This window comes from Oryctolagus cuniculus, chromosome 11 (genome assembly GCF_964237555.1).
Source record: "Oryctolagus cuniculus chromosome 11, mOryCun1.1, whole genome shotgun sequence".
Classification (NCBI taxonomy): Eukaryota; Metazoa; Chordata; class Mammalia; order Lagomorpha; family Leporidae; genus Oryctolagus; species Oryctolagus cuniculus.
In genome coordinates this window covers 48,202,827-48,220,447 of record NC_091442.1, presented here as the reverse complement: position 1 = coordinate 48,220,447, position 17,621 = coordinate 48,202,827, and the positions used below count along the sequence as shown (strand labels likewise).

The 17,621-nt window shown below is 40.4% G+C and overlaps 1 long non-coding RNA gene across 1 annotated transcript; it reads left to right on the top strand.

Moving 5' to 3' along the window:
• The first annotated feature begins 6,290 nt into the window (after positions 1-6,290).
• On the top strand, positions 6,291-16,736 carry LOC138844208 (uncharacterized). Its single transcript, XR_011379771.1, has 5 exons — positions 6,291-6,608; positions 9,723-9,872; positions 10,377-10,460; positions 12,936-13,140; positions 15,471-16,736. It is a non-coding gene; the product is annotated as an uncharacterized lncRNA (long non-coding RNA).
• The last annotated feature ends 885 nt before the right edge of the window (positions 16,737-17,621 follow it).

The window sequence follows — 17,621 nt, the reverse complement described above, 5'->3', positions numbered from 1 at the left end:
GTGGAAATCCAATTTTCCCAGCACCATTTATTGAATAGACTGTCCTTGCTCCAGGAATTAGTTTTAGATCCTTGATCAAATATAAGTTGGCTGTAGATGTTTGGGTTGATTTCTGGTGTTTCAATTCTGTTCCATTGGTCTATCCATCTGTTTCTGTACCAGTACCATGCTGTTTTGATTACAACTGCCCTGTAGTATGTCCTGCAATCTGGTATTGTGATGCCTCCGGCTTTGTTTTTGTTGTACAAGATTGCTTTAGCTATTCGAGGTCTCTTGTGCCTCCATATAAATTTCAGCACCAATTTTTCCAGATCTGAGAAGAAGGTCTTCGGTATCTTGATTGGCATTGCATTGAATCTATAAATTGCTTTTTGGAGAATGGACATTTTGATGATATTGATTCTTCCAATCCATGAGCATGGAAGATTTTTCCATTTCTTGGTATCCTCTTCTATTTCTTTCTTTAAGGTTTTGTAATTCTCATCATAGAGATCTTTAACGTCTTTGGTTAAGTTTATTCCAAGGTATTTGATTGTTTTTGTAGCTATTGTGAATGGGATTGATCTTAGAAGTTCCTCCTCAGCCATGGCATTGTCTGTGTATACAAAGGCTGTTGATTTTTGTGCATTGATTTTATACCCTGCTACTTTGCCAAACTCTTCTATGAGTTCCAATAGTCTCTTAGTAGAGTTCTTTGGGTCCCCTAAATACAGAATCATGTCATCTGCAAAGAGGGATAGTTTGAGTTCTTCCTTCCCAATTTGTATCCCTTTAATTTCTTTTTCTTGCCTAATAGCTCTGGCTAGTACCTCCAGAACTATATTTAATAGCAGTGGTGAGAATGGGCATCCCTGTCTGGTTCCAGATCTCAGTGGAAATGCTTCCAACTTTTCCCCATTCAATAGGATGTTGGCTGTGGGTTTTTCATAGATGGCTTTGATTGTATTGAGGAATGTTCCTTCCAAACCCAGTTTGCTTAGAGTTTTCATCATGAACGGGTGTTGTATTTTATCAAATGCTTTCTCGGCATCTATTGAGATAATCATATGGTTTTTCTTCTGCAGTCTGTTAATGTGGTGTATCACATTGATTGTCTTGCGCACATTAAACCATCCCTGCATACCAGGGATAAATCCCACTTGGTCTGGGTGGATGATCTTTCTGATGTGTTGTTGCATTCTATTGGCGAGAATTTTATTGAGGATTTTTGCATCTATGTTCATCAGGGATATTGGTCTGTAATTCTCTTTCAGTGCTGCATCTTTTTCCGGCTTAGGATTTAAGGTGATGCTGGCTTCATAGAAAGAATTTGGGAGGACTCCCTCTTCTTCGATTGTTCTGAATAGTTTGAGAAGAATTGGAGTTAGTTCTTCTTTAAACGTCTGGTAGAATTCAGCAGTGAATCCATCTGGTCCTGGGCTTTTCTTTGTTGGGAGGGCCTTTATTACTGTTTCAATTTCTGTCTCAGTTATGGGTCTGTTTAGGTTTTCGATGTCTTCCTGGTTCAATTTAGGCAGGTTGCATGTGTCCAGGAATCTATCCATTTCTGATAGGTTTCCCTGTTTGCTGGCATACAAGTCCTTGTAGTAATTTCTGATGATTCTTTTTATTTCTGTGGTGTCTGTTGTTACGTTTCCTTTTTCATCTCTGATTTTATTGATTTGGGTCTTTTCTTTTTTTAGTTAGTTGGGCCAATGGGGTGTCAATTTTGTTTATTTTTTCAAAAAACCAGCTCTTCGTTTGGCTGATTTTTTGTAATGTTTTTCTTGATTCAATCCTGTTGATTTCTTCTCTGATTTTAATTATTTCTCTTCTCCTACTAGATTTGGGTCTGGTTTCCTGTAGGTTTTCTAGATCCTTGAGGTGAATTGAAAGCTCATCTATTTGGTGTCTTTCCAATTTCTTGATGTAGGCACCTATTGATATAAACTTTCCTCTTAACACTGCTTTTGCTGTGTCCCATAAGTTTTGGTATGTTGTGCTGTTATCCTCATTTACTTCCAGAAACTTTTTGATTTCTCTTTTGATTTCTTCTATGACCCATTGTTCATTCAGTAGCATGTTGTTCAATCTCCATGTGTTTGCGTATGCTCTAGGGATTCCTGAGTTGCTAATTTCCAACTTCATTCCTTTATGGTCTGAGAAGCTGCATGGTATGATTCTAATTCTTTTGAATTTGCTGAGACTTGCTTTATGGCCTAGTATGTGGTCAATCCTAGAGAAGGTTCCATGTACTGCTGAGAAGAATGTAAAATCTTTAGCTGTAGGATTGAAAGTTCTGTATATATCTGTTAGATCCATTTGGGCTATAGTGTCGTTTAAATCTACTGTATCCTTGTTGATCTTCTGACCGGATGATCTGTCTATTTCTGAGAGTGGGGTATTGAAGTCCCCCAGTACTATTGTATTGGGGTCTAAGTCTCCCTTTAAGTCCGTTAATAAATCTTTTAGATAAACTGGTGCCCTGTAGTTAGGTGCATATACATTGATAATTGTTATATCTTCCTGTTGAATTGATCCCTTAATCATGATATAGTGTCCCTCTTTGTCTCTCTTAACAGTTTTTGTGGTAAAGTTTATGTTGTCCGATATTAAGATGGCTACGCCCGCTCTTTTTTCATTTCTGTTGGCATGGTATATCTTTTTCCAGCCTTTCACTTTCAGTCTGTATGGATCTTTGTTGGAAAGATGTGTTTCTTGTAAGCAGCAAATAGATGGGTTTTGTTCCTTAACCCAATCAGCCAATCGGTGTCTTTTAACTGGACAGTTCAGGCCATTCACGTTCAAAGTGACTAATGATAAGTGGTAACTTTGCCCTGCCATTTGCCAAAGATAAGTTCTAATATATGCTTTGAATTCCCTGTGATCTTTTGCTGTGAGCTTTCCTTCCTTGGTTTCCTTCCTTTACCTTCTTTCATATTGATGACCGTTTTTCTGTGTTTCTGTGTGCAACACATCTTTAAGCATCTGTTGCAGGGCTGGACGAGTGGCAACAAATTCTTTCAATTTCTGTTTGCTATGAAAAGTCTTTATTTCACCTTCATTCACAAATGATAGCTTTGCAGGATATAATATTCTGGGCTGGCAGTTGTTCTCTCTTAGTACCTGGGCTATATCTTGCCATTCCCTCCTAGCTTTTAGAGTTTCTGATGAGAAGTCAGCTGTGAGTCTGATTGGAGATCCCCTGAGAGTAATCTGACGTTTCTCTCTTGCACATTTTAGGATCTTTTCTTTATGTTTCACTGTGGAGAGTTTAATTACTACGTGTCGTGGTGAGGATCTCTTTTGGTCGTGTTTATTAGGGGTTCTGTGAGCTTCCTGTACTAGGATTTCTCTGTCTTTCTCCAAACCTGGGAAATTTTCTGCTAATATCTCACTAAAAAGGCCTTCTAATCCTTTCTCCCTCTCCATGCCTTCAGGAACTCCTAGAACCCGAATGTTGGGTTTTTTAATAGTATCCTGAAGATTCCCGACAATATGTTTTAGATTCCTAATTTCCTCGTCTTTTCTTTGGTCTGACTGTATCCTTTCCTGTTCTCTGTCTTCTAAGTCCGATATTCTCTCTTCTGCTTCTCCCATTCTGTTTGTAAGGCTCTCTATTGTGTTTTTCATTTGATCTATTGAATTCTTCACTTCAGTCACTATCCCAGTTTCCTGTTGTACTAGTTGTTTCGTTTCATTTTGATTCCTCCTTAATATTTCATTTTCACGAGAGAGATTTTCTATCTTGTCCATTAAGGATTTCTGTAGTTCCAGAATTTGTTTTTGAGAACTTCTTAATGTTCTTATCAATTTTTTGAGATCTGCTTCTTGCATTTATTCTATGTCATCATCCTCATAATCTTGAATTGGGGTGTCTTTTTCATTTGAGGGCTTCATGGTGACTTCCTTGTTTTTATTACCTTGGTTTTTGCGTTTGTTATTTGTCATATTGGAGATATTTGGTTTCTTCACTGTGGTGCTTTTTCTTGTTATACTATGACTCTAGATTAAGTGGACTATCTGTTTTTGATGGAGTCTTAGGGCTTGAGATGGGTGTGGCCTGAGAGCTCTGTTTGGTGTGCCAAAGGTGACACTCCCAGGTTGGGCGTGGTAAACCTCTCTCTCTCTCTCTCTTTTTTTTTTTGATTCAAAAGGGAAGTTATTCTGCACAGCTGAACAAAGTTGGAGGTAGTTAGCAGGCAAATGATATACCCACAGGAGCCAGAGATCGGAAGCTCTTTCCCAAGGACCACACAGGGAATCTGTTCGGCCCTCGGAGTGGGCTCAAATTCTCCTTCAGTCTCCCACTGGGTTGCCAAAGTTACAGAATTGTAGCGTCTCTGGAGAGTGCTCACGTGAATTCCGTGAGTTCTCTCCCCCACCGTCTCTTTTTTCACAGTCTCAGTTCAGTAGCACCACAAATTTACTAGGTCCTAATCTCCTGTTAATTCGCCCCGCCCAGAGTCAGGTTTTTCTGCTAGGCTCAGGGCCGGTGCAGACCTGAGGTCGCTCTGCTTATGACGTATGTCCAAGATGGCGCCTGCTCTTTGTCTTGCTCGCCCTTGAGAGGTGAGCGGAGAGAGAGAAACCCGTGTCCATACCAGTCACCTTTTTTTTTCCCCTCTCTCTCTCTTCCAGTTAGCTTGGTGAAGTCCCCCCCCCCGGGGGTCGTTCCCTCTAGTCTCCTCTCTCCGCTTGCCTGCCGGTGTCTCGGGTTATTGAGGTTCGGCTCACCTTGCGTTCCAGCACTGGTGTGTTGAGTCTGCCGCTGGTGTCCCGAACTGTGGGCTCCCACGCTCTCCACGCAGGTCTGCTCCCCTTCCAGCGCCGATGTGTGGACTCAGAGCCCTGGACGTCCCAAGTCTCCCCGCTGTTGCACTCCCCTTTGAGCACTTGCGCGCAGACCCTGCAGCTTGCGCAGCTCAGTCCCGCGGCTCCGAGTTCAGCTTATTAACTCACCTCTACCTACTTACATCTCACAAATTATTGAGTAGTTAAACATGGTCAATTTGTAAGATAAACTCCTGACTGAAACCTGTAAATGCTTGAAAAAAATTGCAGTAGTAATTTCTTTTTCTTCTTCTTTTTATTTATTTATTTTTTTGACAGGCAGAGTTATACAGTGAGCGAGAGAGACAGAGAGAAAGATCTTCCTTCCGTTGGTTTACCCCCTCAGTGGCTACTACAGCTGCTGCACTGTGCTGATCTGAAGCCAGGAGCCAGGTGCTTCCCCTTGGTCTCCCATGCGGGTGCAGGGCCCAAACACTTGGGCCATCCTCCACTGCTTTCCCGGGCCACAGCAGAGAGCTGGACGAAAGAGGAGCAACCGGGACAGAATCCGGTGCCCCAACCGGGACTAGAACCCAGGGTGCCAGTGCCGCAGGTGGAGGATTAGCCAAGTGAGCCACGGCGCCCACCACAGTAGTAATTTCTAATCACACCAAAAACTCTGCAATGAAAATACTATTATCTACAAATTACATTTGAATTTTTGAGCCTTTTTTTTTTCTTAGAAATGTACCTTTTAACATTCCTGGTCCTCCATGCTTTTTTTTACCAACCTTTTGACTTTATTTGTTTTTTGACTGTTTAATTTTCATTTCTAATTCATTTTTAACATATTCAGTGTGATTTGTAGAAATAATTCTTTTTTAAAAGATGTTATTTATTCATTTGACAGGTAGAAGTGCAGACAGTGAGAGAGAGAGAGAGACAGAGAAAGGTCTTCCTTCCGTTGGTTCACTCCCCAAGTGGCCACCACAGCTGGCGCTGCACTGATCCAAAGCCAGGAGCCAGGTGCTTCTTCCTGGTCTCCCATGAGGGTGCAGGGGCCCAAGCACTTGGGCCATCTTCTGTTGCTTTCCCAGGCCATAGCCGAGAGCTGGACTGGAAGAGGAGCAACCAGGACTAGAAGCGGCACTCATATGGGATGCTGGTGCAGCAGGTGGAGGATTAACCCAGTGCACCACGGCGCTTGCCCATGTAGATACAATTCTAAGAACATAATGATGTTCCCTTCCTCTCTTATGCTCTCTCCCTCCCACCCTCCTTCCTTCTTCCTTTCTCTCTTTTTTCAAGTTTTTGAGATAACATATTTTAAATCTACATTACACTAAAAGGCTTGATATTTCACTGAATAAGGGGTTTAACAAATAAAAAGCAAAAAGACCCTAGTTTAGTGAGAATACACACAACAGGTATAAACAGGAGAACTGGACTGGAAGAAGTGCAACCAGTACAGAACCAGCGCCCCAACCGGGACTAGAACCCACGGTACAGGCACCACAGGCGGAGGATTAGTCTAGTGAGCCGCAGCGTCGGCCCCAGTCAGCTTTTTAACCACCGCCCCATTGAAAACTTCCATCACCTTTTTATCTTCCTGATTGGACGATCTTGTTTTCTTACAGAGAAGCTCGCAGAGGCTCAGCGCAGGTCTCCACACTTCAGAATGAGCTGCAGTCGTCACTGGAGGCTCAGAACGACACTGCTGGTGTTACTACGCTGCGACAACTAGGAAACCAGTCCTCCCCCTGTCCCGTGAGGAACGTGTCCACCACAGGAGTATAAAGACCTTAAACTGGCCTTCAGCGAGTTCTCCCTCAGTGTTCCTGCTGCAGAACTGTCAGGTGATGAGATTTTACCCAGGTGAATGGCACCTTGCAGTAAATGAGACATCCCTGGAGATGGGATTCACCTGGAACTCTACAAACGAGTCCATTGGAAAAGGATACTCCTTAGCATGTTGTTGTTGGGATTTCAGATGCCCTTATTGGCTAAAAAGCAAGTATCAGAGGCAGTACAACGGTGCTAACAGGACTTCCGTTTTTGAAGGTTAATTTTCTAAAAATTTCTGAATTGGGGTAGCTTTACAGGGCAGCCATTTGTGTCCTATTTTTAGCAGCAACTCTGATAATGCTGATAGAAAGAAGAAATAATACATATCTTCCAAATCATTGCTGGGATGGAAGAACATTTATGTTCCTTCTAGGCAATAGCAAAAATTTTCCAAAAGCAGTTGGATTGTTAAACTTCCTTCAAGGAACATTAATAAAAGATCTGGACTTTTTAATGTGCCACTAAAAGAACCTTTATTCTTGACAGGCACCTGTCAAAACAGCAATATGGCTGTTTTGTTTGTTTGTTTTTTGAATTTTTTTTTTTGACAGGCAGAGTGGACAGTGAGAGAGAGAGACAGAGAGAAAGGTCTTCCTTTGCCGTTGGTTCACTCTCCAATGGCCGCCGCGGCTGGCGCGCTGCAGCCGGCGCACTGCGCTGATCCGATGGCAGGAGCCAGGAGCCAGGTGCTTTTCCTGGTCTCCCATGGGGTGCAGGGCCCAAGCACCTGGGCCATCCTCCACTGCACTCCCGGGCCACAGCAGAGAGCTGGCCTGGAAGAGGGGCAACCAGGACAGAATCCGGCACCCTAACCGGGACTAGAAACCAGTGTGCCGGCGCCGCTAGGTGGAGGATCAGCCTAGTGAGACGCGGCGCCGGCTTGTTTGTTTTTTAAAGATCCTGAGAAAGAACAGAAATCAGGATATGGCAAATGTGAGTACGGACTTAAATCTATCACTTACATCTATCACTCAGTGTTTCTAACACTGCAGCTTTTCTAAATTACAGAGATATAAGACATTTATTTATTTTTTGTTCCTTGCATCATTCTTGACATAGTTAAATTTATTAGGAATTTAATTGAAAGCTATTTAAATAGGTAAGTGCAACTTCCTTATATTTATAGACGATATACTTTTTTCATTTTATTCTTTTGGTTATTACTTAGATGAGTGGTTAGGATCATCATAGGATGATATACCACATAGAAAGCTAAATTATGCTATAAAAGCAATACCTGGGATATAAGAATTTCAAAATTAAGAGTAACTAAAGTTTCATATCTGAAATAACTATATAAATTGTTAATGCAATGCATGTATTTCCATCTTCCTCTTTGAAAAATTCAGAGTTTTTTCCTTTGGTAACTTAAGAGTTATCATTCACATACAAACTCAAGGGAAGATAATTTAATAGAAAACTTCACATTATAAAATATATATATATATAATACAATGATACATTTCTTTTCTTTGAACTTTGTGTTTTTATCATTAAAACAGATTTCATTATTTCATATATACAGTTTAAAGAACATGATGCCTCCCATCCTCTACCATGTTTAATTTAAGCTTTATAATTTAATTTTAATTAATATATATTAATATATATTCCACTTTCCTATAATGCTTTAAAAACATTAACATTTCTTAGTTCATTAGCTCTGTGCTTGTGTGTTACAGAGAAATTCCCTGTAAAATTCAGTATCAATTCATTTTGTATCATTATAAAATACTCCTTGGGAAAGCAAGAATAGTTTTTAACTATAGAAATTGTGTTCTATTCCGAGTTTTTTGGGTTTATTCTGTACACATGTGTTATTCTGTAAGAATGTGTTTCTTTTGAGAATGACAGAAGATTGACTAAAAACTGCCTCCAAGTTATGACACATGCACTCCAAGTAGAGTGAAGTACGAGGGAAAACTATAAAGAAGCAAGCAAGGCCTATTTGCAGTGAGTGCTATTTTTTTTACTGACAGGGATAGTTGATGAGTCATCTTGGGAGACCTCTGGTTTGTAATTTAACTTTGCAAGTACATGGCTTCCTACTTTTGTGTAAAGCATGATAGAATTTGATACTGTAAAGAAGTATGGTATATTTTTTAAAGACTTTTTTATTCATTTAAAAGGCAGAGTAATAGAGTGAAGGGGAGAGAGATATTCCATTCGCTGGATCACTCCTCAAATGACCACAACAGCAAGATCTGGGCTGATCCAAAACGAAGAGTTAGGAGCATCTTCCAGGTCTCCCAGGGGTAGGGGTCCAAACACTGGGGCTATCTTCCACTGCTTTCCCAGGTGCATTAGCATGGAGCTGGATCAGAAATGGAGTATCCAGGACTCGACCCAGTGCCCCAGAAGTATGGTATTTTGTGATTGTAGAAACTGAGGGGCCGGAGCCACAGCTCACTTGGCTAATCCTCTGCCTGAGGCGCCAGCACCCCGGGTTCTAGTCCCAGTTTGGGTGCTGGATTCTGTCCCAGTTGCTCCTCTTCCAGTCTAGCTCTCTGCTGTCGCCCAGGAAGGCAGTGGAGGATGGCCTGAGTACTTGGGCTCTGCACCCCCATGGGAGACCAGGAAGAAGCACCTGGCTCCTGGCTTCAGTTCAGCACAGTGTGCCTGCCTTAGAGGCCATTTGGAGGGTGAACCAATGGAAGGAAGACCTTTCTCTCTGTCTCTCTCTCTCTCACTGTCTAACTCTGCATGTAAAAAAAAATTGAAACTGAGAGAAGATGGGGGGTTCCTAGCCACCATCAGCTGAACCAAAATGTAGTCACTTACTCCTTTCTACTGACTGACCACACACCACTATCCACAAAGTGAGAAGGAAGGGAAGGAGAATGTACTTTAAGAGAAATAGCTGATCTTCCGTTTCCTTGCTGATACATACATGCTCACGTGGTAGGTGAGAAAATGCACATCTATACTAGTCCCTCAAGAAGCAGAGAAATAAAGAAATGTATTTAGTGTGTGATACATGCAAAACCTTTTCTGGAAGTATTCTTTACACAGGAGCATTACATCTCCCAGTGTACTCACTTTTTGTCTAGGCAGCTTAGTGCTTATTGGTTTTCATCTTTGGTGATGGTAGATTTTATGGTTGTGTTGTTCATTTCTTCCTGTAGAATCTGAATTTTACAGGATTTCAAGAAATCCTTAAAAGGCATGACAAGATCCTGGAAACATCTCATGGAGCAGATTGGTGAGTGGCTCATGTAGAAGTAGCCCCATTTTATACATGCAAGAAAATTAACCAGCTCATCTCTGAAACTGAGGTATAATAATCCCACTTACCAACCATGTATCTGCAATCACATTCATGTCTTATTTTTAAAGAAATACTTCCTCATTCCTATTCTCCAAAGAGTTGGTAGCTTTCAATACATATAGTCTTTTTTAATTTAATTTTTATTTATTTGAAAGGCAGAGTTACAGAGACAGAAAGATCTTCCATCTACTGTTTCACATTCCAAATAGCCACCACATTTGGGGTTGGGCCAGAAGTTTCCTCTGGGTCTCCCACGTGGGTGCATAAGTGGAGTAGTAAGGATTCCAACCGGTGCCCCTGTGGGATGCTAGCTTTGCAGGTGGCAGCTTAACCTGCTGTGCCACCATGCTGGCCCTCAATACAATAGTCTTAGGATTTTTTTTCTTTTGCTTTGTCAATATAAACTCTTCAAGAGATTATCACAAAACAATGCATACAAATGTTGCATAATGATTAATGCAAGGTTGAAATTTGGTATAACTCATTTCATAATTTAATAACATCTTTCTAGGCTGTAGTGACCAATGAACTTGAAGATGGTGACAGACAAAAAGCTATGAAGCATTTACCTGTTCACCCTTTGGGAGCTGCTCAGGTTAGTATTATGTCTAGTGGTTTGTTTGCTTTTACCTTTGTAGTAATCCACACAATCTGTTTAGCTGGTTTCATAACCTTAAAGCAAGAATTTCAGACACATTTTTATGTAGTTGTTACTGTTATTATTTTAGTTTTAAAAAATAAGATGCCAGATTTCTGTTCATAATGAATTATAATGTTACCCCAACATTCTCTTTTTAACCTGCGTGTATTCCCTCTCTTGTTTATTTTTAATGACATACTAGCTTTGGTTTCTCGAAATGATTACTTTTTTAAATGATACAGTGTGTTCATATCTGTTGGACTGCTATATAACATTATCTAAAATCTATCGGTTATACCAAATAAAAGACTCTATTAAGTCTCTATTAGGTGATATCTTCTGTATCATAAATAAATTTCAATGAATTTACAAGGACTTAAATTGTACATGATATATTCTTTGACTACAGTGGAAGTGAAATCAATAACAGAAAGAGCTTCCATAACTTAATAAGAGGCACCTATGAAAAATCTATAATTAATACCATAGTTAATGGTAAAACACTGAATACTTTCTCCCCAAGGCTATGAACCAAAAAGGATATTTTCCCTTACCACTTCTGTTCAACATTGTGCTGCTGAGGGTAGCCATCATTGTAAAATTAGAAAAAGAAATAAATGGCATTTAGATTAGAAATGATGAAGTAAAACTTTTGAGATTTTTCTGCCATTGACGGGGATGATCTTTGTAGAAAATCCAGTGAGTCTATGGGTTTATAAGAACTAATAAGAACCAATAAAAGAGCTCTTTGTAGAATACAAGATAAGCATTCTACTCATTTGTGTGTTTATACAATAGCAAGAACAGTTGGAAACAGAAACAGTGCTATTTATAATACCATCAAGGCCGGCGTCGTGGCTCAATAGGCTAATCCTCCACCTTGCGGCGCCGGCACACCGGGTTCTAGTCCCGGTTGGGGCGCCGGATTCTGTCCCGGTTGCCCCTCTTCCAGGACAGCTCTCTGCTATGGCCAGGGAGTGCAGTGGAGGATGGCCCAGGTGCTTGGGCCCTGCACCCCATGGGAGACCAGGAAAAGCACCTGGATCCTGGCTCCTGCCATCGGATCAGCGCGGTGCGCCGGCTGCAGCGGCGGACATTGGAGGGTGAACCAACGGCAAAGGAAGACCTTTCTCTCTCTGTCTCTCTCTCTCACTGTCCACTCTGCCTGTCAAAAAAAAAAATACCATCAAAATATGAAATATGTAGGGATAATTCTGACAAAAGATGTCCAAGACATTCATAGTAAAAACTATGAAATATTGCTGAATTGAATAAAACTTGAAGCTTAATTATGACATGATTCTATATTTAGGGGATCCAAAAGACTCCACTAAGTGACTATTGGAACTCATACAGTGTTTGGTAAAATGGCAGGATATAAAATTAACACACAAAAATAAATAGCCTTTGTATATACAGACAATGCCATGGCTGAGAAAGAATTTATAATATCAATCCCATTCACAATAGCTACAAAACAAATAGCTTGGAATAATTTTTTCTAAGAATGTCAAAGATCTGTACAATGAAAACTACAAAACATTAAAGAACCACGGGAAAAGGAAGACCTTTCTCTCTGTCTCTCTCACTGTCCACTCTGCCTGTCAAAAAAAAAAAAAAAAAAAAAAAAAAAAAAAAGAAAAGCTGGGGTGGTGGAGGGGAAGGTAAATAGGAACTTTATCAAGTACATATAGGTAAAAATATTAGCATGTGACAAGATGCTCAATATCATTATATAGTAAACCAGTAATGCTATAATACCTATTAGAACAGCTGAAATTTAAAAAGTAATCATAATAAATATTGGAGGAACAAGAGTTTTCGGTTTTCATATGCTGTGATGCAATGTAAAATGGTATAAACACTACACTTTTAATTTTTTTAAATTTTATTTATTTACTTGAGAGGCAGAGTTACAGACAGAGAGGGGGGAGACAGAGAAAATGTTCTTCCATCCACTGGTTCACTCCCCAAATGGCCTCAACTGCTGGAGCTGGGCTGATTCAAAGCCAGGAGCTTCCTCTGGGTCTCCCACACGGGTGCAGGGGCCCAAGCATTTGGGCCGTCCTCCACTGCTTTCCCAGGCCATAGCAGAGAGCTGGATCTCCAGGTGAATAGCCGAGACATGAACCAGCACCCATATGGGATGATGGCTGCATGGGTGGAGGCTTAGCCTACTACACCACAGCGTTGGCCCCCCACCACTACACTTTTAACATGATCGTTTATACTCCTAAATATTTACCTAAATGTAAGTGTATGTTCATATAAAGGTGATACATAAACATTCATCGCAACTGTATTTATAAGAAGCTAAAACTGATTAAAAATCCAAATGTCCATTAATATGTGAATGATAAACAATTTATGATATATCCATACAATGATTTAGTACTCAGCAATAAAAGGAATAACTTACTTTTAATGCAGCAAAATGGATGACTCTCAAATGCCTTATGCTGACAGAAGGAATGCAGACCCAAAAAACAACAGTATAATGCTTGTGATTCCACCTACCCAAGTGCCTGGAAAATGCAAACTAATATATTGTGACAAAACATACATCAGAGGTAGAGCAGTATGGTTTGAAGGGAAAGGCTAAGAAGAGGCATGAGGAAATGCTTGGAAGTCATAGGTATGTTCATTGTCTTGATTGTGGTGATAGATAAATTGTACCCAGTATGTGTAGTTTCTGTCAGTTTAATCAATAATGCAGTTTTTAAAATAGGCATGTCATAGTCAAACTTCGTAAATTATAGAAAAATTTTAAAACAAAAGAAAAACAAATTATATCCTTAAAGTACGTATTTATTTTAATTAGTTATATCTGAATAAAACTGCTAGTAATTTTAAAAGATGTAGGTATTTAGGAATGTATGTAGAGGCATTAAGGTAAAGAAAGCATGGAAATTGTTATCTGGTAAGGCGGGCAGGTTTTTGGGTCGGGAGCTGTAGAGACTTCAAAGCTAATGGCACATTCTGCTTCTAAAGAAGAGTACTAGGTACTGTGTAGTGCTCTGTTACTATTCATTACTACCAGTCTGAGTTCACTGGTATACATTTTTTGGTGTATGTGATAAATTTTGCAGTTTTTGAAACTAAAGATAATTTGTTTAAAATAACATGACCATCTTCCTCTGGATGTTTCCAGTCTGATACCTTTTACTGATAAATAATAAGTAAGAAAGATTGAGTCTCAATATTTTTAAAAGATTTTTAGAAAACTTTTAAATACCTGAAATTTAGTACCACCTCTAATATCAATAAAACTTTTTATAACATTCATTATAAATATTTATCCATAAGATTATCTTTCTTCATGTGTGTCATCCCTTTTAATTTTTTGAAGTTTATTTATTTATATGAAATGCAGAGAGAGAGAGAGAGAGAGAGAGTTTCTACCTGTTGGTGTTGGTTCACTTTCCATATGGAAAAAATAGCAGGGATTTGGCCATGCAGAAATCAGGAGTCAGGAACTGCATCTGGATCTCCCACATGAATGGCAGAGACCCAGCGACTTGAGCCTTTATCTGCTGCCTCCTCAGATGCAGGTTAACAGGAAACTGCCTGAAGTGGAGGTGGGGCTTTATCCCTAGCACTTCCCCACACAGGGCTTTAACCTGCTACACCCCAACACCCCAACCCCCTTTATGGTTAAAACCTAAGATACTTCATTTTATTTATTAAAAAAAAAAAAACAGTAGTTTTAAAAATCACTGTCTATAGGCTAGCGCCACGGCTCACTAGGCTAATCCTCCGCCTTGCGGCGCTGGCACACCGGGTTCTAGTTCCGGTTGCCCCTCTTCCAGGCCAGCTCTCTGCTGTGGCCCGGGAGTGCAGTGGAGGATGGCCCAGGTTCTTGGGCCCTGCACCCCATGGGAGACCAGGAAAAGCACCTGGCGCCTGCCATCGGATCAGTGCAGTGCGCCGGCCGCAGCGCGCCGGCCGCGGCGGCCATTGGAGGGTGAACCAACGGCAAAGGAAGACCTTTCTCTCTGTCTCTCTCTCTCACTGTCCACTCTGCCTGTCAAAAAATAAATAAATAAAAAATAAATAAATAAATAAAAATCACTGTCTATGTAAAAGTTAGATTGTAACAGAGAAAAATATATTTTAAACTTAACGAAATCTGGAAATTCTTATTTTATGACTGATTTTCCAGTCTCTTGAGGATATGTACTTTCTCTCGAAAGGTTCGTTTAAATTACATCAGGAGGCAGGCAGTGGTTATGCTACTGCTTGAGATGCCCACATCTCATATCAGAGTGCCTTGGCTCAGGTCCTGGCTGTGCTTGGAATTCCACTATCTTGTTGATGCACATGCTGGGAGGCAGCAGGACACGGCTCATAGTTCAGTCCCTGCCACCCATGTGAGGGATCCTGCATTGCATTCTGGGTTGCTGGATTTGACTTGGCACACCCTTGGCTGTTACAAGCATTTAAAGAATGAACCAGTAGATGACAGAAATCTGTGTTTGTCTGTCTTAGTCTTTCTTTTTCTCTATACCTTTCGAATATATGAAAATAATAAAGTAATTTAAAAAGTACTACAAAATAAATCCTGACAGAAAATAAGTGTTCTCATTTTTACTATTAACTCTAGTATTCATAGTACAAAGTAGGCAAACTTTGAGTATCAGCAACTCACAAAATTTAGAGATGTATACATTGTAAACATTAAATTGTCTTTTAAATTTCTCCTCCACCAAAAATTTAGTGTGCATATAATTTTATGCCTAAGATTTTAATCTTATTTTGAGACTCAGGTTTCTCTATAGAATTCAATTAACTGGCAACTCTATTACAATTATTATAAGATGATGAAAGATAGATGGTTCTGTGGTTCAGATTTATAGAAATTCAGACCATAAAGTAAAATGTTCATGACAGAACTTTGAGGCTCTATACTACTATTATATTATAACATTTTGACCTATACCCAAAGTGCTGTTGTTCTGTTCACAGCTGGCACCAGCATGGACTACTTTTAGAGTTGGTCTATTTTGTGGAATATCCATTGTACTGAATATCACCCTTGTGCTTGCCGGTAAGTAGTTTAAATTTTGCATTATTTTTATGTATTAATGTGACTTTGTTATCTTCTGTCCATCCATAATGAATCAAACATGCATCTGTGAAAACTGTCGAAAGGAGTTAGCTTTTGGTTTTTATGAATGATGTGGGCCTTTTTGTTTATTTTTTTTTTCCTTCTTTGGATATGGTCATACTTTAAAGCATTGCTAGTGTGTGATGTATTCATCATTTTCCAACTTGTATGTGCTGTTCCAGACTTTTTAGAATTCAGTTACCAAGAACTTCAGCTTCCTTGGTCATAGTTGAGGATAAATAATTTGTGACAAAATTCATTCACTAAAAATCATTGACTTTGCTTATTGGAGACCCTAACATTCTTTTCAGAATATTTCGACAGTTACTTTGCATATAGTTTTAAGAAAGCTTGGTTATGTATTTTGTAGTCTGTGCAAGTTAGAAATCAGAAAGAAGGAGGAAGGATTGCTAGGAGCATTAGTGTTTCCACCATTGAGAAATAATGTAACAGCAAAAGGAAGGCATAATCTTACTTAACTCTGCAAAATTTGACTCTCGGCAGCATTTCACATTGTTGATCACTACGTCTTGAAACACTTTTATCTGTGTTTTTTTTTTTTTTTCTGGGAAATCCATGCTCTGCTGGTTTTCCCCTTAAATTTCACCAGCAGCTCTTTCCCAGGATCCTTTGCTAGCCATACCTTTATTTGTGACATTGAGATGTTGAGGAGTACCAGCAGGCTCAGTCCTTGAGTTTTCTGTCTGCATTCATTTCCTCCCTAGGCAATCTTATTCAAGCCTATTGCTATAAATACCATCTGCATGCTAATGGCTCCCAAGTAAGTACCCTCTCTCCTCTGAAAGACATTTGATTGTCTACTTAGATGACAGTATAATAGACATCTCAGACTTGGATATACAAAAGAACCCTTGATTTTTACCCCTAAATATGCTTTCTCTTCTATAGGCCACCATGTTTCATCCCATTTCTCAGTCCAAAAACTTCCAGCCTCTCTTTTCCTCGTACTCCATCTCCAGTCCTTCAGCAAATCCTGTCGCTCTGTCTTCAAAATGTGCTCCAAATCTGATCACTTCTCAGCCCCTCTACCAATACCGTCTCTGTGCAGCCATTCCTTGTTCAGCATGCCACAGTGGCCTTTTGAACCTCTCTCCCTGCATTACCTCTTGACTCCTTACATTGTGGGATAAGGGGCCTCCCAGTGGGGCTTGTTCCAGGCTCTTTCCTCCGCCTGTGAAAGAGTTCAAGGAAGAAGCTTAAAGGTGTACAGAAAAGCAGGATTTATTTAAAGGGCCAGTGCCCGCTCAGACCTGAGTGTGGTGAACCTCTTTTCATGAGAAAGGAAGAACTGCTGCCTTCACCAAAAATGGGCTTGTCCTTTTGTAGAGAAGGGGCAGAGCCCTAATTCAGTGTTCACATGGGGTGGAGTTGGAGGCAGAGCTTGAGTGACACTTGCTTCCATGTTCCTTTTTGGGGGGTCTCAGACGTGTGATGGTGTCTCCATTTGGGGCTTGAGCACATACATGGTCATCTCTAGGGAACACGTCTAGGTATGTGATGGAAAGGAAGGCTCAGGTGCATAATGGAGAGTGGGAGTTGAGGGCCTGAAATCACATTGCATAGGCATGGAAGGAGATGGGGTTCAGAGCAGTCAGGCTGTGGCCCAGATGCTGCTGACAATCTCTCAGCTCCTCTTTGCGTCCTAGCTACCTCCCTGCCCACATCACTGACAGCCACTAGTGAACTCCTTACCATGGCTTACAAGACCCCTCAGGATCTCACCTTCCATCTCCGAGGGAATTCTTACTTCATAGCCCGTCATCCTCCCCCACACTCTCCAACCACACTTGTGTGATTGCTATTCCTTGAATACACCAAATCCATTCTCGTGTAGGACATTGCCTTCCCCAAGATGTGTGCAGGGCTTACTCTCTTACTTTATTCATAAAGGCCTCTATCCAAAGGCTGCCCCTTCAGAAAGACTTTTCCTGATCACCTTGCCCAAAAATAGACTATTCGTCCACTTTTTGTCTTTTTAGCCCACAATA